The sequence below is a fragment of the Taudactylus pleione genome, unplaced genomic scaffold (assembly GCF_031769625.1).
Source record: "Taudactylus pleione unplaced genomic scaffold, aTauple2 ptg000102l, whole genome shotgun sequence".
NCBI classification, from domain to species: domain Eukaryota; kingdom Metazoa; phylum Chordata; class Amphibia; order Anura; family Myobatrachidae; genus Taudactylus; species Taudactylus pleione.
Window position 1 is genome coordinate 5,314,566 of NW_028284504.1, and position 23,821 is coordinate 5,338,386.

General features: G+C 43.6%; 1 protein-coding gene across 11 annotated transcripts in view; it reads right to left on the reverse strand.

Annotated features, from left to right (window-relative positions):
• Window positions 1-23,821, reverse strand: part of TANC2 (tetratricopeptide repeat, ankyrin repeat and coiled-coil containing 2) — a 632,660-nt gene that overhangs the window by 270,914 nt on the left and 337,925 nt on the right. The window lies entirely within an intron of this gene.

Consider the following 23,821-nt stretch of genomic DNA (forward strand, 5'->3'; position numbering starts at 1 on the left):
ACATTACACAACAGATACAATTATACACCTACACTATTTAGCGACACAAGTCTAAATGTGAACACATAGCAGCATACTTGCCTACTTTTGAAAAAGCATTTCAGGGAAATTGTGAAAACAACACCTATGAGCGCGTCAGTAAAGTGGGCGTGTACTACTACATCTGAGAGGCGTGTTATAAAATTGATTTATATGCAAATGTAAGTCAGGCCCAAAGCAGTTAGTAAGATCTACTTGTTGATGAAATACACTGATACTTTTCAGAAAATGCATGTAGCCATAGGGATCATTGTGCCTTATAGCCAATGCAGGGAAATTATACTAATGATCCCATCTGAATGTATATATCTCTAATAATGAGAGTAAGGTGCAATCAGGGACACTTCAGGGAGACAAAGAGATTGCTACTATTTCAGGGAGTCTCCCTGACAATCCGGGAGAGTTGGCTGGCAAGTATGATAGCAGTAGAGCGCAGGGGTCCAACAACTCATCTGAATTCTGTCTATATAGAGGGTGTTTCCCTCTTGGAACCATGCAGAACCAACAACAAATACAAAGTCGGAGATCCACTGCAGCGCACTTGCACGCAACATATAGCCAAGTATGATATGAAGCAAATGTGTTTACAATACCCATTTGAGGGGCTGTGTTTGGTGAGGGACTGTGAGCTTACAAGCATCAGTTTTATACTTCCACCAGCCAGAGTAGAGGGGAGGAGGAACTGTTAACTTGGAAAGAAAGATATCTTTAGTCTGCAAGCTGAACATTTCCTTTTGCATCTGATCTGAAAAGGTAAACAAAGTTTAATGCCCTAGCGAACCGAATGGAGAGTGCAGAAAGACTCAAGTTTTCCCTTACTTCCGCGTGCATTGTCTACAACAGAATGGATTAGGATTGAATATGTCCCTGGAGCCAGGCTACTACAAGTTTACTGCTATTGATGCCTAACTTTTACTGGGCATTATACATGACGGGCCCCCACATTCTCCGTTCCAAGAGTCTGACTGGCTGCTACATTGCAAAACTGACATTACGTATGCAGCCTACATTCTGATCACAAATGTCAAGCAGATCTCCCACAGTTAAAATATAATTTTGGGAACATGAAGTATAAACCAATTACATAAACATATACAATGAAACTACGCAGGATTAGAAAACAGATCCTCCCCCCCCGGATGTCCCCTTGACTGAGAAATCAGAAGTTAGGATTGTTTAGCTGCAGTAAAAAGCTACTGAGGATTTATTGTTTTAGCAGGCTCCTAGCCCAAGCCACGAAGCACTGACTTTCTTGTAATAATCAGATCTACAGCTTCATCCGCTTGCAGCTTGATGTGAAAAACAGGTGTCAAGAGGAAAACCTGTCATGCAGAGAAGCATTAAACAGCCACTGGCTTTCTTATATGGAGATCAGAGTGCCTTTTAGCAGCAGCCTGAAGCTGGGTACATACTATACGATGTAACAAACAATCGTTCCAGTTTCACTAAATCCCAGAACACGATATAGGGTCTGAAGCAGATCCGCAAGCAATGCCGATATTTGTGCAGTTTGAACGATTGTTAGCCATTGCGTATGCGTGAAAGCCAAACTGCGCACGAGCAGTGATTGTTTTGCGATCATGCACACAAAGAGGAATCACTCGCAAAGTGAGTGACAGGTAGAGAACGTTTGGGAGAGGTAGCTAGAAAAACGAAGGCGTGTCTGACCATTTAAACACTGTTTTCACAGTGTGTATAAGACTATTAGACTTAAGCTGGCCACACATCTAAAGATTATCTGTCCAACCAACCAACTAGCTGATTGGTTGGAATGAAAATCTGGTAAGGTATGAAAGCAAATGACAATCAGCAATTTGCTCCCAAACGCTGGAAAATGGACAAAAACTGTTATTTGAACAAATTGTTTGGATGAAACATTTAACAAACTTGTCTGAACGACCATTTTCATCTGTTTTCTGGCATTTAGGAGCAAATTGCTGATCATCATTTACTCCCATACGTTACCAGATTTTCATTCTAACCAATCAACAAGTTGGCAGGTTGGATGTAAGTTGGTCTAGTGTGTGGCCAGCTTTACTCAGAAGGCTGATGACCGCCGGATCTGCGTTCAAGGTTTACAATGTTTCCGGTTTTGTGCGGCAGATGTAAGATGCTTTCAGTGGGTCCGTCTTTAAGCACAGAATGGTTGGTGAGTCATTAGCATATTATCGTTATTGATAATCTGTTGTGATTGCAGCTTAAGTATAATTATAATACACAGAGAAGTCTTCTTCTATTTATCGCGTGTGTTCATGATACAACTGATTGCGAATTAAGAGCTTGGTGGTGAAGCCGGATCTAAACTCTGAGAAAGATGCAGTTACACGGATATAAAAATGAAAGATCTAAGACATAGAAATGGTCCTGTCACACCTAATGAGGTGTGCGTGTAAACCATTTATTCATTAGAAACCTGCTGTCCTTGGTTAAGTAGACAGATTTATTTTCATTGATGGAATTTTTTTTTATTACCAATTAATAATGCAATATATAAGTGGAATGGCTTATTTTTAATATCCATCTTCAAGTAAATTGTACGTTATTACTCATCAGCTCATACCTAGCATTAATATATGTCCTGCTTATTATTCTTTACATTTAACACATAATTCACAATTGTAGAGAATACATTCATAAAACTGTCTGTTTCGAACATCTTACAGCTCTGGCTCTGATTAGGAGATGGATGCAATGCTGATATTTAAGCAGATTGAGCGATTATTTGCCATTGCGCATATGTGTAACCCGCACTGCGCACACACAGTGATCAAATTGTGAATACGCTCACACACAGGATACAGGTAGTCAGCATTTGGGGGGGGTAACAGGGTTAGTTCGAAAAACGCAGGCTTGTCGGACCTTTTAAACAAGGTTTTCTGGGCGTCCATACATTCTTGCTTGCAGCAGGAGAGCCCTTTGCGTGTCTGGAGACCCACTATGGCCCTCATTCAGAGCCGTACGCTCTGAGCAGAGCGCACGCTCTGCATGAGGGCCGGGCTCCATTTTCATGGAGCGTCCTCCTGGACGCTCGTATAGCTGTGGGTCACCACCCACAGGCTATACGAGCGTGCATTTTGATGGCCGCGATGGTCGTGACCATCGCGACCATCGAAATTGCGAGCCGGAGCCTGCGGTTGAGGTTTTCAACCGCAAGCTCCGGAGTGATTTTGGCTCTATCAGAGCCAAAATCACTCCCACTGACATCACTAGTGATGTCAGTGGGCCGGCTTCTGACGGGAGGCGTTCCCGTGGGAACGCCCCCGTCAGGGAGGCACGCCCCCGGCACGCCCACCAAAGGGGGCGTGCTGTCAATCAACATTGACAGCACGCCCCCATTGATCGGACACAACGAGCGAAGGAAAGTCCTTCGCTCGTCGTGTCTGGCGCATGCGCACGACGGAGCTCCCTCCGTCGTGCGCATGCTCAGTGCAGACCATCGACCCACTTGCGAGCGGACAGCCGCTCGCGAGTGGGTCTGAATCAGGCCCTATGTCTGCGACAGCTAAGACTTATTCAGGAAGCTGATGGCTGTCTGATCTGCACTCGATGATTCCGGTTCTCTGCGTGAGCGGTGGACGCGTGATGCTTTCAGTGGGCGTCTCTAAGCACTGGACTGCGAGTGAGTCATTAGCATTTTTTCCCCAATTGCAACCTGTGAGAGATCGCAGCTGTGATGGCATTTACGTCATCTCTGAATCAGGCCTTTATGGCAAAGAAATATCAAAGTGAGTTTCTGGCCTCATGTTTCAAATAGGGTTTTGGATGAAAGGTTGACAGTAAAAAGGTCGATAGCAATAGGTTGACACCAGGTCGACAGTCAATAGGTCAACACAAAAAACCTGGTTGACACATGCTTTGTTTTTGTTGCTTTTTTAGGGTCAGGTTTAGGCACTAGGTGGGATGGTTGGGGTTAGGGTGAAGATTGGGGTTAGTAAAAAAATGTGGTGACCAATGTTGGACATTTTTACCCTGTCTACCTTTTGTATTTGTCTACCTCTTTTGTGTGTTGACCTTTTTGTACCTGTCCACCTTTTCTCCCTGTCAACCTATTGACCATTTGGTGTCGACCTATAAACGGTCTACCTTTTTATTGTCGATCTAATGAACCACACCAGTCTCAATGAAGTCTCTATTTCTTAATAAGGGATAGGCTGAATATTGGTACAGGCCACAAAATGGATGCCTCCTCTATAAGAAAATAAATCTGGCCCGTAAACTGACAGCAGGACGAGCAATTTGCAGAGCTGGCCATCAGGGTATAGTGCCTAGCCATTTGGCTGCTTCAGATGGTTACTGCTCCTATTTAAAACTTCATGTAACCTGCTATAGAAATACATTGCACACACTTTAACAACAAATATTTCAATAGGTTTTTTTTTGGCCTTTGTGAAAAAATTTTTGTAAATCTTTCTCTGCCCCCAAAACTTAATTTCTCATTGCAAACATCCCCTGCTGGCAAGATTAGTCCTGATGAAGTAATGTGAATAAAGAGGTCAGTATGCACTAGACATAGTCTAGTGTGTACCGGCCATTACACTAGACATCGTCTATTGTGTACCGGTCATTAGAACTGCAATGTATTAAAGAGAGTCCCAGGAGAAGTGTTAAGAAAACTCACCCCTCTGGTGATCTATGTTGAATCAGCATCGCGATATGTAATGGCTAGTGCATGCACAAGACTCCACCAATAAATGGCAGCTTTGACAGGACTCAATGCTAAATTAAGCTTATTTAGCATTGATTCCTGCTATTCTTTTAAATCCCTTGGCGGCTTTGGCAAACCGCAAGTAAGTAAGTTTTACCCCCAGTCTTGTTTCGGTACCATGTTTGCTCCCAATTATAAAGTGCTACAGAGTATGTTTGCACTATATAAATAAATATTAATAACAACAATTGTCACCTTTGGCAGTATTAGAGCACTCAGATTAATTTTAACATAATGTTACTGAGAGAAGGCATCTGCAATAATCTCAGAGAAACAATTGTTGCTGCTCATCTTTCTAGATGGGTTATAAGGCCACTTCCAAACAGACTGAAATCCATCATTCTGCAGTGAGAAAGATTTACAAACTAGCATTGCCTACCCGCTATTGCCTAGCGATGATCCATTTTATTCAATGATGCCGAGTGATTATTTTATTCAATGATACTGAATCGACAATTAAAGTATTATATGGATGGGGACTCTCTCACCTGGTTGTCAGTTACATCAGCCAGTCCGCCTGCTTAGAGCCGTGCAGGCTAGGAGCTGCTGCTGGAGCTACTTAACTGGCCATTTTGTTTTTTTCTAAAATCTGCTCAAATATTGTATTTTTTTTTTAATGAGTGAATTAGGTGAGGAACATCTATTACAACTTATCCAAAATGATTTAATAAAAAAAAAAATATATATATATTTTTTTTAATTATTTTTTTTTAATCATCAGAACAGCACCATTGGAACATCGGAAACATAGCCACTTTCATTTTGACAATGGTTTCAGGCACTAGGAACACTAAGTGAGGGGGTGAGGTTAATTCATTTTTTCACAGTGGCTTCTAATATCTGCAGCCACTCGATGGAGGGACCTGTTGTGCTGATTGATCTGCAATGATCGTCAGCAGAGGAGACACTGGGGGAGGGTGCAGGCAAGCAGAGGGACTGGAAGGTTCCTCTGAGAGCAGCAGCTGCGGGAAGATTCTCTTCCTGCAGCCGCCCTCACTGTTTATCTGACTGGTCGAAATTTTGTGACCAGATCAGAAAAATAACTGCCTGGTGTGGTAGGAAAATTGCAACCATGCCAGGCAAATGGTTAAGTTATCTCTGTAATGGCTTCATGATGAGAAGAAAGGATTGTTGTGTGTGTATATGTTACTTGGGGGATCTCAAGGAACATTTCAGTGAAAACCCGATCAAAATCGGTTCAGTTGTTCTCAAGTTTATGGTAAACATACATATAAACAAATGATTTTATATAGATGGAAAATAATGAAGACTAATCTTCCAGCAAATTCAACTAAGGATAGGATGGTATCATATAATTTACAAAGAACATAAAAGACACATCAGGGTATCTTAAAGACTTAGGACAACACATTAGAAACTGATTACTATCAGAAAAAAAATGAACAAATATGGTTCACACATTAGACAAGAGTATACCCATTTTCTCAAAAAATACATTAAATAAATGCTGCACCCATGTGATGTTTGTTGAACACCAAACACATCATATCACTACAGTAAACTCATTCCAACACACTATGCATGGTGGTGACCAGTTCATGATAAGGGGGTTAATTTGCAGCCACAGGAACTAGACTTCTCATAAACATTGTCGACTATGAATATCTTGAAGAGTATTCTAGAAGAAACTAAATGCTATCTGTACTACAATGAAAATCTGCTGAAATTGGATCATGCAGCAAGACAGTGATTATAAGCACACCAACACATGCACTTCGAAATGGCTGAAAAAGAAAGGAATCAAGGTTTTGGAATTACTAATCAAATGTCGTAGCTGAATCGTAATAGGAGAAGTGCTGTTTAGTGGGGTAGGCCCAATTTTCTTAAAACCATTTAAGATACAGAAAATAAGTTATTTTAATTATAGCTGCTAAAGTTAGATCTTCAAACTACTGAATCACGGTGTACTTATTTTTTGTTAAATAGCAATGAAGTAAAAGTTATTTATATGTTATTTCGCACATTAAATTATATATATTACATGTTAGGATTTGTTGTGGACTTGATGCTCGTTAACTATGCCCGGTGTCACAGTCTGGGTATTCTGTAGATCCGGTTCGGGACCCTTGGACTGAATAGAGGTGCAGATGAAAAGCAGGTCTGTATACAGTGTGGAAGCTGCGGAGCTGACAGATAACTGGACACAGCGGCAGAAGGTAAATAGTGAGAATCCACAAAGCAGCAGATAGAGTAACAGAGAGCATGATCACAGGATACTATGAGTAAGCCTGGAGCCTAGAACTATCCTGGGTAGGAACATGTTGTTAAAGCCAATGGATTACTCACAGGAACTAGTTTAAATAGGAGGTGGTGAATAGCCAATGGTCTAGCTGACCAGGTGAGCACACAGCTGAGCTGCTCAGGTGCATCAGGTAATTGAAATGGAATGTTCCTGCATAGGCCTGGATCATACTTGCCAACTCTCCCTGATTGTCAGGGAGACTTCCTGAAATAGTAGCAATATCCCCGACTCCCTGAAGAGTCTAGTAATCTCCCTGATTGCACCTTACCCCCACTATGAAGCTGTTATATATATAAAAAAACAGAGATGTCTGCATGCAAATTTGATAATTAGTACAATTTCCCTGCATTGATTATAAGATACAATGATCCCCTGTGGCTACATGCATTTTCTGAAACATATCAGTTTGTTTTAGATCTTACTAACTGCTTTGGGGCTCACTTATATTTGGATGTAAATGAATGTTATGATGACATGCCTCTCAGATGTAGCAGTACACGTCCACTTTACTGCGCGCTCATAGGTGTTGCTTTCACAATCTCCCTGAAATGCTTTTTCAAAAGTAGGCACGTGTGGCCTGGATACAGCAATGATGGAGTGTCTGAGCTTGTCAGAAATGCTACAGACTCAGATTCGTGACACCGTTATATATAAACAATATATTAGAAAGTAGGAGTACTTTCTTTTCACACGACTGCATACTTGTGTAGCTGCAAGCCATAGCAGAACTAAGTGATTGACATAGTATTTACAATTTAAGATATTCTATTAGCCGTCATTCCACATTGAGATGGGCATCCATGCTGTCCAAAGACTTTAAAACAAAAATACCTTTAATTGTATGGGACTATTCAGGGTGCTCAGGAAAATGTATGATGTTGGTGTAATGGAATTCTCGGAGACGTACGCAGACGAACGCCTCTACCGCTACCACGTCTCGACCGCTAAAATACATATTTTTACTTGACTGCACGCAAGTTTGTGTGGGATTTACTCTTAATATAGCAGTTCTTATAATGCAGTAGCAGCCTTTGTGAAAATAATGCTGCATTTACTGAAAGGTGTGACAAGATAGCCTAATGCATTACAAAATACGGTCTCTCTCCTTACTTATTACTGTGTGACATCCTCATACCAGGGCTTGTTTCCATTTAGACTTTAGCCGCCTGTCTTTCCTAAATGTTTGTTCAGATGAATGGACATTGCTGTAGTAAGAAGGCTTGAAATCACAGATAAAGAACAACTTTTCTAGGCAGACAGCAGTGGGACAGAGCAGGAATACTAATGTCTGCTTGACAAAACCAAGCTTTTTCTCTAGTAAATATTTTTATGCGAGCAATTAATGGCACACTGAGCAGCCTCTTCCCCACAAGGGAGCCAGACAATTAATCAAAGCAAAACAGATACAATATTATAATAACCCTGAAACAAGAAGAACAATTACAACTCTTCACCCCATCACAGCGTTTATAAATAAGAGAAAAGACTGAATACTGATGTGGGGAGTATAATTTGTCAACAAGAGTACAACTGCAGTAATAATACCAACATAAACATATTTATTGGCAAATGTAAATGACATAGATGCTACATTTACAGAACAAGCCTGAAAATGCAAATAGCATTTTGAATATTAAGATAAATATGTACACCCCTCTACTGCGCACTGCGTATGTGTATATATAATAATAAGCCTACAATATTCCAAAAATGATAGATATTACAATAAAATATAATGTAAAAGTATAGTATTAATACCACAAAAATGGTTAAAAATACATAAATATAAAGTCACCTAGTTTTGTTAGATCCAAATCCTGTTCCGGGCCAATAGGAAACTTCAATCCTATCAGTGTAAAGGATCTTTATCTTTTTCCTGGAATCAGTAAAAGCTTTATCCCATGTTCCTCACAATTAGGGGAAACAAAAAGAAAAAAAAATAAACTAATGGTGTAGTATGTTCATAGCCGGTAATAATCCCAAGTGCAGTCTATATCCTTGGCTATGTTCCTCCCTCTATATCAAAAGAAGTGTGGGCAGTCGTACCGTACTCACGTAGTAATGGAGCAGTAACCACCTGTAAAGGTATCTTTGATCACTGTTCGTTATACTCTATGGCTCATACAGAAATGGAATATTCACCTCTGTGTAGAACATCAGTAAACAGGATGGTGGGCGTACCCCAACTAACAGTGAGAAGTGCAGAGACGTGCGTATCAAGGCATGTTTGGATTATTCCTGTGGTTCCTCCCTACCCTCCTGATCTTCTTGTTCTCCTCGTGTCCCGTGGGGGATACGTCAGGTATATACAAAATATATATCAGGAGCAAGACAGGATTCCAACAAGTTTATTGTACCATACACAAACACACATTTAACACCACAAAAAATACTGATCACTGGTCAAACATGGAGAAGATGTAAAAAATGGCATTTAACCTGAAATGTAAGAAGGTAGTCCGGACTGTCACGCTTTAGGCAATGAGTCTCCAGTTGAACCAATGTTCCATAGCCCATCCACCAACACGTTTCGACCTTATGTCTTCATTCTCTGAACTTTATGCAATCCAACTAATTTTAATGTATGTGATATTCACCCTCCTGCAATCTTCATTCTCTGAACTTTATGCAATCCAACTAATTTAAATGTATGTGATATCCACCCTCCTGCAAACTTCATTCTCTGAACTTTGGGGTCGATTCAGACCCGGACGCTAAGCTGCACTCTCTCGCAGACATAAGGGGCCGGGTATGCAAATTCCGCGATCGCACTGTCTGGTGTACGGACGCCCTCTATGTCTTAGAGAGCGACGGCAGAGCGAACGCACGCCAGTCTAAAGAAACCCACTTTTCTTTCTTAACACACGTCGTCATCTGGAGGAAGTGTATGATTAATCAGAACCATCGAGAGCCATCGGAGCAGCACGCAGCGCTTGAGGTAGACCCTACCCCGCCGCAAGCACTGCGATTACTGCAGGCTGAAATACAACCATGACGCATCTTTGCTAATTATGCACACCCACAAAACTCAGTTTTGACGCCCAGACACGCCTGCGTTTCCAGCACCACTCCCCCGTTCACAAGCACCTTCCCCTGTTACCACCCACAAACGACACATTCTGTCACTAAAAGTAGCGTCCAGTCTGTGTACTACGAGCGCACAATTCACGATCGCAGTGACTGGTTTGCGCATGCCTATTTTGCAGCATGCGCAGACTGGCGATAATCATCCATAGCGTGCGTCTGCGGCTTAGCAAACGGGTCTGAATCAGGCCCTTTATGCAATCCAACTCATTTAAATGTATGTGATATCCTAAACTGTTGCAATAGTCATTACCTGTTTTGCTATGCTTTCAGTGAAGTATAGTTTATGATGGCATACTGGGCTGTTTACACAGTCAAACACAGGGCAATTTAACACCTTAGGTCAGCTGGACATGTCTCAGATGTAGCCAGTACATCTTCATAGACAGATCTAAGAGAGCTGTGCTCAAATGAGCTGTGCTTTCCATTCATGAAGTATTCTATTCACAAAATATTCAACTGAACAGTTAAAAAAAAAAACAGTTGAGCAAACATTGAACAACTAAGAGCAGGTAATTTCTAATTCAAAATTATATTTATGGAGTATTCTAAGAATTTCACTTTTTAATTTAAATCACCATGTACCAATTATTATTCTTTCTTATTTCACTCCATGGTATCTTCTCTAAAGCTATTACATCCTTCACTCTCCCTGCAGCTCAACCCTCTGTACACATTGCAGCCTCAATAATCTACTCCCCTCTTGTGAACACACGAGCTGTTTACTTATCTTTATAAATTGACAACATCATCCACAACCTGTCGCCATAAAAAAACTTTCAGACAAAACCCACAACTATATCTGTATCTCTCTCCTTCTACTTCTTATAGCTGGTGACATATCACGAAATCCTGGCCCCACCGACATGACCCACTCACATGCCCCACTCACAAGGAAATATAAATCCAGCAAACATCAGACACATCACATGCCTCCCATCACCCTCCAAGCCACTAAAATGTGCCTTATGGAGTGCACGCTCTGCTTGCAACAAACTAACATCCATCCATGACCTCTTTATTTCAAATAACATCAACCTTCTGGCAATAACAGAAACATGGCTCACACAATCAGACACTGTCTCAACCTGCTGCACTTTCACATGGTAACCTACACTTCTCACACACCTCCAGGCCTGGTACCAGTAAAGGAGGTGAGTAGGAATATTACTGTCCCAATCTTTTACATACACAGTTCTCCCACAGGCACCATCACTCACATTTACATAATTTGAAGTACATTCTATTAGGACTTTCACCCCTTTCTCTCTAGGAGTTGCTGCTATCTGTCGCCCACCTAGACCAGTCAATCAATTTCTGGAACATTTTTCTGCCTGGCTCCCTCACTTCCTATCCTCTGATATCTCCACCATCATCATGGGTGATTTCAATATCCCTATTGACAGTCCACAATCTCCTCATGCCTCCAGACTACTCTCTCTAACTTCTTCTCTTGGCCTCTCCCAATGGACTGACTCCTCTACTCATCAGGAGGGCCACTGCCTTGATCTTGTATTCACCAGACTATGCTCAGTTTCTGATTTCACGAATTCTCCTTTCCCTCTCTCAGATCATAACCTTATCACCTGCACACTCTCCTCCATTGCGTCAACCTCAATGTCAATCAAATCAAATCAAGCCTCCTTTCAACCCGCAGAGATATTAATGCTATTAATTTTCAACAACTAGCCACCTCTCTGCAACAATTTCTAAGGTCACTTCTCCTGAGACTGCTGTATCACACCTGAACCAGACCCTAGAACTAGCCCTTGATGAAGTAGCTCCAGCTACCCATCACACTCCACGTAGACTTAGACGTCAACCGTGGCATTCCAAATTGACAAGACACCTACAAAAACTCTCACGTAAAGTAGAACGTATGGGGCGAAAGTCTCGTACTCCAAGTGACCTCCTCACATTTAAGACTATCTACCACTCTTATCGTACTGCTCTAGACGTTGCCAAACAAACATATTTCGAATCTGTCATCTCTGCCCAAGCCACTAACCCAAAGCAAGTTTTTAATACATTTAAATCACTTCTTGCCCCTCCTTCACCCAAACCACCTGCTACTATCAGTGCACAAGATCTTGCTTCCTATTTCAATGACAAAATTGATAATATCCAAAATGAAATGGTGGGCTCTTCCTCGGCCAGTGACCTGCTCAATTCCCTACTGGAACCCGCTGGCACATTCTCTTCATTTGACCCCACTAATGAAGATGAAGTATCTACACTCTTCTCATCCTCCTACTCTACTACCTCTCCTCTTGATCCTATACCCTCACAAATCACTAAAAGCTCTGCTTCCTGTGCTGATCCCACCCTTAACTAAAATCTGTAATCTCTCCTTCTCTACTGGTATATTTCCATCACTGTTCAAGCATGCAGTGATCACTCCCATTTTGAAAATATTGACCCTAACTCTCTCTCAAATTACCATCCTATCTCTCAGCTCCATTGCCCCTCCAAGCTACTGGAGAGACTCGCCTCACACACTTTCTTAACACCCACAACTTATTGGATCCACTTCAGTCAGGCTTTCGTTTCCAACACTCCACAGAAACAGCACTGACTAAGGTAGTAAACGGTCTGGTCACTGCCAAGGCTAAAGGACATTACTCACTTCTAATTCTTCTAGATTGCTCTGCTGCTTTTGACAGTGTTGACCACTCTCTTCTCAAACAAACACTACAATCCCTAGGTCTTCAAGACACAGTCCTTTCTTGGTTCTCATCCTCCCTATCTAATCGCTTTTTCACTGTTCTCTTTTCTGATTCTACCTCCACTTCACTACCTCTATCAGTTGGAGTACCACAAGGCTCAGTCTTAAGGGGGGTAACCACTTAGCGATTTAACGACGTAGTTATCGTGCAATCGCTTGCAAATCGTGCATGCATCGGGCATGTTTTGGTCGGAAGCGACCAGTGATGCGCGTGCTCGCTGGTCGCTTCCGGCATCGCCCGTACATGCTGGTCAACCTGACGATCTCGTCAGGCTCAGCATGTGCAGGGATGAGGGATGTGCCTGGACTGAACGTTCAGTCTAGGCACATCACTAGATATACAAACGAGAGCACGATTGCAATGTCGTAATCGTGCTCTCGTTTGTATATCTATAAGTGGATTCCCTGCCTTTAGGTCCTCTGCTTTTCACAATCTATGCCACCTCTCTTGGCAAACTAATCAGCTCTTTTGGTTTTCAGTATCATCTGTACGCGGACGATACTCAAAGCTACCTATCTACCCCAGGTTTGTCACCATCTGTGCTGGTCCGTGTCACTGAATGTCTCTCTGCCATTTCATTTTGGATGGCATCTCACCACCTCAAACATAATATATCCAAAACAGAATTAATTATATTTCCACCGGCCAATAGTAGTTACCAACCTGATATCTCTATCACTGTTGACAACTCGACAATCAACCACACCCCACAAGTACATTGTCTAGGTGTCATCATTAACTCTGAACTGTCCTTTATTCCCCACATTCACTCTGTCTCAAAATCCTGTTGCATACATCTAAAAAAACTGTCAAAATTTGACCATATCTTACACAAGACACTGCAAAAACTCTAATCCATGCACTCATTATTTTCTGCATAGACTATTGCAATAGTCTCCTTCCTGGTCTTCCCAAAACCAGACTCTTGTCGCTACAATCCTCTTTAAATGCAGCTGAGAGGCTGATCTTTCTCGCCAAACGTTCACTGTCTGCTGATCCACTCTGTTAGTCTCTCCACGCCACACCAACATACATCTCTTCACTCATCTCAAAATATCTCCCAACCCGACCTCTCCACTCAGCACAAGATCTGTGTCTCTCATCCCCACGCATTACTTGCTCCCATTCACAGTTACAGGACTTTTTTCGGGCTGCACTCACCCTGTGGAATGCCCTCCCATGCACAATAAGACTTTCTGCTAGTCTCCAAGCATTCAAGCGTTTCCTGAAAACTCACCTCTTCAGACAAGTTTATCAGATTCCAGAATCTCCCACATAACCTTCATAGCATCCATATCTAATTACATCACCTCTCACAGTCCACACATAACCTCACAGTCTTTCGTTCACATCCTCCTAACCCTAGGCCAACTTTCCAGTGTGACTGGATCATACTTCTCACTATGAAACTCTGCAATCTGGCTGGATCAATTTGCAATATGTAGCACCTATCCTTGTGTATCAATACATATATCCCTATAGACTGTAAGCTTGCTAGCAGGGCCCTCTTACCTTTATGTCTGTCTCTTACAACCCAGTTTTGTTATATTAATGTTGTTTCAATTTGTAAAGTGCAACGGAATATGCTGCGCTATATAAGAAACTGTTAATAAATAAAATAAATAAATAGCCCTGCTATACAGTGCCGTATTTGTGGGTCAGACACATGTGGTTTATAAAGCAACAAGGCACCCTTGCTGTCAGTGACAAGTTCATGCCAAACAAACCATTTCATGATGAGAGAGGAAGCTGAGGTGTGGGCACTAAATTAAGCATCACCTTATGTGCTAAAGAAAAAATCTAAAAAAGTTATGGAGAATGAGGCAAATTGAAAAAAACATGACCAATTTCTCCACAAATCCTCCAACAAGTCTTAGTTTGAGTGGGCACATCATAAGGTGTACTACTACTGTGTGGCGTAGCATGAATAAGGGGCACTACTGTGTGATGTAATGTGAATAAGAGGCCTGATTCAGTATGGATTGCATTTGAAATCACAGCTGTATAATCGCACGCACTGCAGCTGAAAAAATATGCTAATGCCTGCCACAGCTCACCCAGCATAGAGACGCCCACTACTGCTTTCTCACATCCGTAATACCTTGCAATCCTGCGTATACATCTGTACCATCTAAGAGCATAGGCCCATCAGGCACAAATTACAGCAGGTCTGACCAGGCACAGAAACTGCAAGTCTTGTCGCAGGCAGTGAATACTTATCTGGATATGCAATCGCAGTTGCTAATTTATGCACGCCCATGCAACGGTGTTCAAACGGACAGACCTGCCTGCGTTTCTCCAACCACTCCCCCGTCACCACCCCCAAATGCTCACAGCCTGTCACTCACTCTGCGATGGATTTCTGTGTGTGTGTGTAATCGCAGTGCACATGCAGTGCGATTCATAAGCATGCACAGTGATGAACAACCGGCCGATATGCGTACGCTGCTGAATCAGGCCCAAGGAGCACTACTGTGTGTCGTAATGTGAATAAGGGACACTACTATGAGGTGTAATATGAAACGGGCACTATGTGCTGTGTAATGTGAATAAGATTATACTACTGTGTGGCATTATTTGAATTAGGGGTACTATTGTGTGACCATACTCCTTCCGTGTGAGATCACATCCCCTTTTTTGTAGAGCATGCTGGCCCTTTATAAAAATTGGGAGAGAGGGAGGGTACAAATTTATAGTTTGCAGGAGGGCGTCAAACACTCTAGCACCGGCAATGGGTAGAAGCCTACCAAATATCCTTATGCGGTATATAGGTGGTCCCCTGTAGATGGAGCAAACTCTGGTAGCCATGAAGTTTCTCAAAGCTGTCAAGGAGAGCAGCTCATATATCTAGCCAATGCAGCCAAACAAAGGCTTTTATGCTTCAAGAGAAAGCAACAAAAGACCAGTATCCGATGCAGAAAAAGGATCAAACAAATTGGGAATTCTACAAGTATTATCCAAAGCCTCTATATCTTACATGAACCCCAGCTGGTAAGGGTGAACTAAGGAGGGAAGAAGGGGACTGAGACAATTGGCATTACTCTTAACATCACCATTGAAAATGGCTACAGTACTATAATTTTAACACTCCTTAGGGAGGAGGTGAAAAGGGCTAAAATGTTCCCTCCCCCTGAGTGAAGTCCTAACTGACTGTCTCATCATGGCTGCAGCACAGTTCGGTATTCACATACCAACTGTCACCCCAAGTGCTGCCAAACATCACTGGCAGTTGGTGTGGCTCCCCTATTTGAATAGTGAGGGAAGGGAATGTATTACTACAGGCATGGGAGGGGAATGTCAAATGTGTTACTACGGGGTGAAGAAGGGAGCGTGTTACAACACGGGCAATCGAGGGGAATGTTTACTACAGGGGTGAGCTGGAGTAATGTGAGGAAGGGGAATAAGTTCCTACAGGTGTGAGTGAGGGTAAGTTGACACAGGAGCCTGGGCAGATACACCAGGGAGGCCGTTGATTGCTCTGTCCCAGCGGATGTAGCGGTGATACACGCAGCTGATCCCCGGATGAGCGTGCCTTTCCTGCAAACTCCCGGCAACATTAAAAAGTGTTTGCAGGTACAGTTAGTGTTTTGTGTTATCTGGCTCCCCTTTGGTAGTTTTGGTCTGCACTGTAGCGCCGGCATTGTAACTGCCACTGGTGGTGATTGAGGGGTATTTCAGTGGGAATGGGATTGAAAATACTGACAGCTGTTTAGCCGCCAGTTCAAATCCAGACTACGGCAGCCTGACAGGAGGACATCCCGATGTCGGCTGGTAAGTACCCTAACCCTCCCTTCTCCCCACCCCCTAACTCTAACCTCCCTTAGTGGTGCCTAACCCTAAAACTCCCGGGGGGTGCCTAAACCTCTCCCCCATCCCGCACCCTAAGCCTAACCTTCCCCAGGGGGGTGCCTAACCCTAAGTTCCCCTGGGGGTCCCTAAACCTAACCCCGACTCTTGACGATCGGGATGGTGGGGGTCGGGCTTCCGGCATCGGAATGAAGATAGGCCTCGGTATTTTGACGCCTATCTTAAGTCCCGTGTCGGGCATGTATAGTCGGGATTTAGACCAGCGGCATCGTGTCTGCTGGTCTATTACCTACATCCCATTTTAGTGAGGTACAGGGTCAGACAGTGATGGTTAATGAGGAGTATATCAGTTATTCGGTCAGGGAGTTGTGGCAAGGGGAATTACAGTTGGTGTGGTATAGGGTCAGAGTAGTGGTGTGAGCAGTATTTCAGTGTTTGAGGGTTGGTATCTGTGAGTTGTAGTGGATAAGAAGTTCTAAATACAGCAGTGACGGGTGTATGAGAAGTATATCAGTGGGTGGGTGGAGTATTTGGAAAGGAGTAAGTGTGGTAGGTGAAATAGAGTAGTGCAGAGAGCAACACTTACACCTACCCATGAACTGACAGTGTCTGTCTCTCTGCTATCACATACACTGAAGTGCCAAAAGTCATGGGATAGCAATATGTAAATGGTAGGTGGCGTCACTGTACTGTGACATCTTGGAAATGCCTAGGCCTGTATCGGTTGCAATCTGACATCTCGTGAATCAGTTTAAACACCGGCTAGCTGCTCATGGCTTGAATTATCAGTGTTCGAAAGGGGCATGATAGCAGGTGCCCAATGGATGGAACATTCCATTTGCAAAGTAGTGTGGACATTCAACACTCCTCGGTATACGTTTCACGTGTGTACCGGGAATACCTCATGGAAGGCATTACCACCCACAGTGGACAGCGAGGTGGCTGGCCACGGGTGCTTAATGTTCATAACCAGCGACATCTGCCCAGATTTGTACGTGGTAACAGACAAGCGACACTGGCTCAAATCACATTCAATGCAGGAGGTACCAGATGCATATCCAGCAGGTCAGTGCAGAGTTCTTTAGCTGCCATAGGATATGGGAGCAGAAGACCCACCAGAGTGCCCCTGTTAACACTACGACACCGGACACAGCGCCTCACCTGGGCTCGTGACATCACTAAATGGACCCTGTAAGTCTGGTAACATTTGGAATGGGTCAACATCTCTCCAGAGGTCTTCCGTCCACTTGTGAAATCAATGCCACATTAAGTTGCTGCACTTCGCCGGGCTAGAGGGGGTCCTACACAATGCTAGGCATCTATCCCATGACTTTAGGCACTTCAGTGTGCATGCCCTATGTAGAATTAAAGACATTGTGGGCATTACAGAACTACAGGCAGCAGCTGTACATTACACATAGGCACAGCGCAGAAAGATTACCCAAAATACTAACCGAGCCATAGCTAAAATGGTGCAATATTTGCCTGACCATCAGGATGCAAAAATTTCTAGTTTAGGCTTTGGGAGTGTCGCTACCGTAAGGCAAAAACATTATCAGCAACCAATATTAAAACAGCCATTGATGACTGGCATTTCTGTGCAACTTCTGGCTATGTGTTGTGTTTGTATTGAGAAGAGTCAGTGGCAGTTGGAGACATGGAATTGAAAGTCATTTTGGCAGATAACACAAAGGAGAGAAGGGGGTAACAGCGCTAGTCCTGTGGAATTTGGAGCTCAAGTGATTAAACATTAGGGGAACCAATAATAGAGAATAATGTTCACATGCTGCCCACTGGTGTAATCCAACCACAGGTGGCATGCTGAGTCACTTGCCATAGCTATGGAGCTGCATATTTCACAGACTGTGATGACTCAAATGTAGCCTGGATTAAATCCTCCATTAAACATAAAACAGCTGGTACTTTCTAGATGACAGCAGGCATGTAATAACCTAGGGATAAAAAAAAAAAATGTATAGTGTATGCTGCACAGTGGAACAGTAGTGAGAATTGCTGCCTTACATAGCCGAGGTCATGCACATGACATAGAAGTCTGTCGCTGGCAGCGATAGGCTGCAACAGGTGAGCGGAGGACGAGTAGTACGTTGCTGGACCTCGCCGGCAAGATAAATAATTATGAATACCAGTGGCATAATCATTTGCATCACTGTGATAGTAAACAAAATATGCTGTTGGTATTTAGATTCTTTAATAAATGGGGCCCTGTTCATGTTATGACATCTCAGCATTACTTTGTAGGTTTGCATTATTTCCACAAAATGTTACCGGTTTTATATATTTGAGTGAGAAGACTGTGGGTTAAGCAGGTGCTTCACGTGCCATGATCATAACACTCCCCCCGCCCCTACTTGATATATGCAGCGGTGGGCCTCATGCTGTTTAAAATTTTAATCAGTTTGCAGTGCTGAGCTGGGGCCAATATAGGCGCCAGTTTTAACAAATTTGCAGCAATGGAGCGATCGCTCTCCCTGCACACCTTTTGGCTATGCCATTGGGTGGTAGCTTGGGCACAGAGCTGTTCTAAATTACAGTAATTACTAACAGTTGTCCACAACACACTATGTTAAATATGAAGCTCAGTCATAGGCACCAATCCACAAGACTACCTGGATCTCGAGAATGTTCTACAAACTAATCACAGGCTATCTGAGCTAGAAAAGAAATAAGAGGTCTAATCACTGTATAAATGCATTACTGGATGAACAGTAAATACATAGGGGCCTATTCATATCTAAAAAAAAAAAAAAATCGATGGAGGTTATTAGGTTTAGAACTCGCATGGAGTTCTAATCATTCCTCCTCTCCATAACTATCTATTTCGAAAAGCTGTCATTTTTGCGATGACAGCTTTTCGGGAAATAGATAGTTTTCCCTTTCTACACTAAGTTACCGCAGCTGGAATCTGTGCTGCGCATGTGCTGTTACATCTGTAAAACCAGCACATGCGCAGCACTGCCTACACCTGCGGTAATTTTGGGTCCCCTTCCCCCCCTCCGCACACCTCCCCCCCGTCCCCGACTTACCTGCCCGCTGCAGTGCCTCCGGTGGCTGCTCTGACACGTGTTCTCCCATCAGACCACAGTACAGTTTAGAAAAAAAAAAAGAGCAGCCACCGGACAGACCAGAGCGCTGGAGGGAGACACCGGGGGACCTGCCCACGCTGACACAGGTAAGTTTTACCCGCTATTTGCCACATCACAGTGGCGTATAGTGACTCCATCAAATTCCAAAAATACATAATTTTCGGAATTTGATGAATACTATAATTTCCATATCCCCATACTAATGTATGGGGAGTGTGGAAATTAACGCAGGGGGACTTAGCAAGGAGATATCTGTGATATCTCCTGTGTTAAGTCTCTTTATTTTAGTGTTGATGAATAGGCCCCCCGAGTCTGTCCCATATAAGGTAAATGCAAACAACATTAGCTCACACTTGGGGTACATTTAGAGGGGAATTCAATTCAAAGCAACGTGTGCTGGGCATCGCAGCAATGCCTATCGCCATTTACAGTAGTGTAGATATTGCAAGGTTTCCCTCGCACCTGGGGTGAGATGGAAAACTTGTGATGCCTGCGACGTGATGTGCCGTACTGGAATGGCACCGGGGGCGTATCTAACCCTTGGCCATGATGGCACTCGTCAGGGGCACCGGTCAAGGGGGGGTGCCATCCGCAGCCATGGGTTAGAAATCCGATTATGACTGAGGGGTATGTGTGTGTGATCTGGAACCGGGCAGCCGTTTGCGCTTGCTGGTGGCCAGGGGCGTTGTGAGAGTCAGTGGAGCCGCTGGTAGCAGTGCAGCCCCGGAGGCCACACACTGACTGTGTGTGACAGTTTACTTGACTCCTAGGATCATCATTGGCTGAAAGATCCAAGAAGTCATGAGGCAGCCCCACCCCACCTATCCAGGCCCGCCCCCTTGCCACAACTGCATCATCTCATCAACACAGCAGGCAGCCGCCAGCCGTCTGGTTTCCCGGCTCCCCACACTGCAGTGTCTTGATAAGGACCACGGTGCTGGCAGTGGGCAGTCAGAGGAGCCAGCGAGCAGCACTTAAAGAAGAAGACGGCCCGGAAGCACCTTTCCGGCAATTTTAGTAAGTTACTTAAAGTAACTACTGCTGGGGGTGGGGTGGGGCGCATCTGGTGCTGGGGAGCACAAAATGTGGGATCAATGTGGAGAGGGAAATGGGAGCACAGCGTGGAATGTAGAGGGGGGAAGGGGAGCACAGTGTGGGATGTGGAAGGGGAGCACAGTGTGGGATGTGGAGGGGGAAGGGGAGCAAAGTGTGGGATGTGGAGGGGGAAGGGGAGCACAGTGTGGGATGTGGAAGGGGAGCACAGTGTGGGATGTGGAGGTGGAAGGGGAGCAAAGTGTGGGATGTGGAGGGGGAAGGGGAGCACAGTGTGGCATGTGGAGGGGGAAGGGGAGCACAGCATGGCATGTGGAGGGGATTGGGAAGCACAGTTTGGGATGTGGAGGGGGAAGGGGAACACAGTGTGGGATGTGGAGGGGGGAGGGGAGCACAGTGTGGGATGTGGAGGGGGAAGGGGAGCACAGTGTGGGATGTGGAAGGAGAAGGGGAGCACAGTGTGGGATGTGGAGGGGGAGCGCTGTTACAGTCTCTGATGACGCCCGCCGGGATCAGAATTTTTGAGTGACATACACTAACAATGAGACAGAAAAAAGGCAGCTACATAAAGCTGGGTGCACACTGAACAGATATCTGCAGATGATGGTCGTTCATACAAACTGAATGACCATCATCTGTCTCTGGCTGGGGGGCAAGCGTGACCTGCGGCCAGAGATGGGCAGATATGTCTGCAGATATATCTGACATCAGCTGTGCAGCAGAGCCGACGTGATATGTTTGTGAACGACGTCGTTCAGAGACATATAGCTGGTACACACTGGCCGATGGGCACCAGATATATTGGCCGATCAATTGTTCGGCCAATATATCTGTCAGTGTGTACTCAGCATAAGTGTGCACAACTGGTGGGTGACTTGCTGGCACAGCTCATCTCATCAGGCAGGGGCACCCTGGGGCAGGGCAGCTACTTACATCGGTCAGTGCTCCCTCCCCTAGTGAGTGAAGGTGGGTACTTTTTTAATATTAAATTAAGCTATATCTTAAGGTTTTTTTTAGTTTTTAACGAAATAAGAACAGAGTGTAATTATTCCAAAAATATGTGTGTGTGTGTGTATGTGGGGGGGCAGCGGTAGTTCCTTTGCCAGGGGTGCTCGGACCCCTACATACACCCCTAAACAGCACATCACATCCATTGCTTAGAAATTAATTCCCTCCTTAGAGGTGAATACATACAGTATGTACCTTTGGCACACAATCATTCTTGTGTCCATGTGTAAACAACTCAAAAAGATAATTACTTACACCACGCATACCTCTGTGTGTATGGGTGCCAGTCAAGCTGGGTACACACTGGCCGATATATTGGCCGATCAATTGATTACCCAATATATCTGGTGCCCGTCAGCCAGTGTGTACCAGCGATATGTCTGTGAACAAGGAGGTTCACAGACATATCGCATTGGCTATGCTGAACAGCCGATGGACAGAATTATGCGGACATACAGTATCTGTCCATCGGCAAGTGTGTACGGGCATGTCTGTAGACCGCCCATACACATGCAGCAAAACCCGTAGCTGCCTGGAGGATGATGGCCGTTTAGTGTGTATGAACGACCATCATCTACAAATATATCCTAAGATCACCCGATCTGCAGATATATCTGTTCAGTGCGTACACAGCATAAAAAGTGTAGGATACACAACCATTAGGTGTATGTGTTATTATTTAATGCAGGAATGGTAATATTTTATATGTAAACAACCTAAAATTTAATAAAAACACATTTTAAAAAATTATATTGTGTAAAAATAGGGTAATGTGGCCAGATACACAAAGTGTCTTTTTTTACCACATATAAAACACATTAAATACAACAGCACCACATAAATTTTTTATGCCTTTAAAATATTAATTGGGAATAGTCTTTCCTGCAGCAGGCATATGGAAATGACAGCTAAGTAAAGCGAACAGACATCCGCTAAGAATTTAATTAACTGCTGTAATACAGGAGTGATGATAATGAATAAAAGTATTGGAGGCCAATCTACAAACAGCAGGTAGGATAGTGCTGCTCATAGTTATCATCACTGTTGTGTATATTTACACCAGTTCTCCAGCACAAAAGAACACATCTTCCGAAAGTGTGCATCTTAGAAAAGAAAAAAAAAGAAATATATTCAATGCTAATTGAGACCCTGACCCCCCAACTACAAAAATGAGGTTTTATTCCACGAGCATTAAAACTGTGGAATGCAGAACCACAAGAAATAGTATTGCCAGATTAGGGAGATTTAAGAAAATGGTTGCACGAAAGACATTTTTTTTTTTAATTGAGTATTGTTTTCCAATTGAACAATACAATATAACAATAAAACAAACAAAAAAAAAAACAATAATTATCACACATCAAAATCGTAAAACATATCCATCACGAATATAGAACACCTTATATAAATAACATATTCACAAATTGCAAAGCATAGCAGAGAAAAAGAAAAACAAAAATTTACAGCATATATAAACATATTATAGAAGTATATTAAAACAAAGAGAATAATAGACTCAGGGCCTGATTCAGAGCCGGACGCTATTTGCACTCGCTCGTTCAGAAAAAGGGGCCGGCTATTTAAATTGAGCGCTCGCTCTTTGCAGTCTGTTGACGCCTCTATGTCTGAGCGAGCGAACGAAACATGCGCTCGCTATTTTGTAAAGACGCCCCCTGGCCGCTCGCATCATACGTCATCTCCGCTATTTATTAGATTAATCGAGTACATCGAAAGGAGTCTGAACTGCTCGCAGTGCTTGTGGTTGGATTTTCCTACCGCAATCATGCGAACAGTTCAGGCTAAGAAGCAACCAAGTGACGTGGTCGATGACGCTGCTTTGTTAATTATGCACACCCTTAAAACGCCCGTTTTGACCGTTTGGCACGCCTGCGTTCGGATCTCCATTCCCCGTTTTCAAGCACCTTCCCCTGTTACCACCCACAAACGCCTCATCCTGACACTCAAATTAGCAGGCACTCGACAATTTTGCGAACACACGTTTTCCGACCGCACTGACTGGTTGGCGCATGCG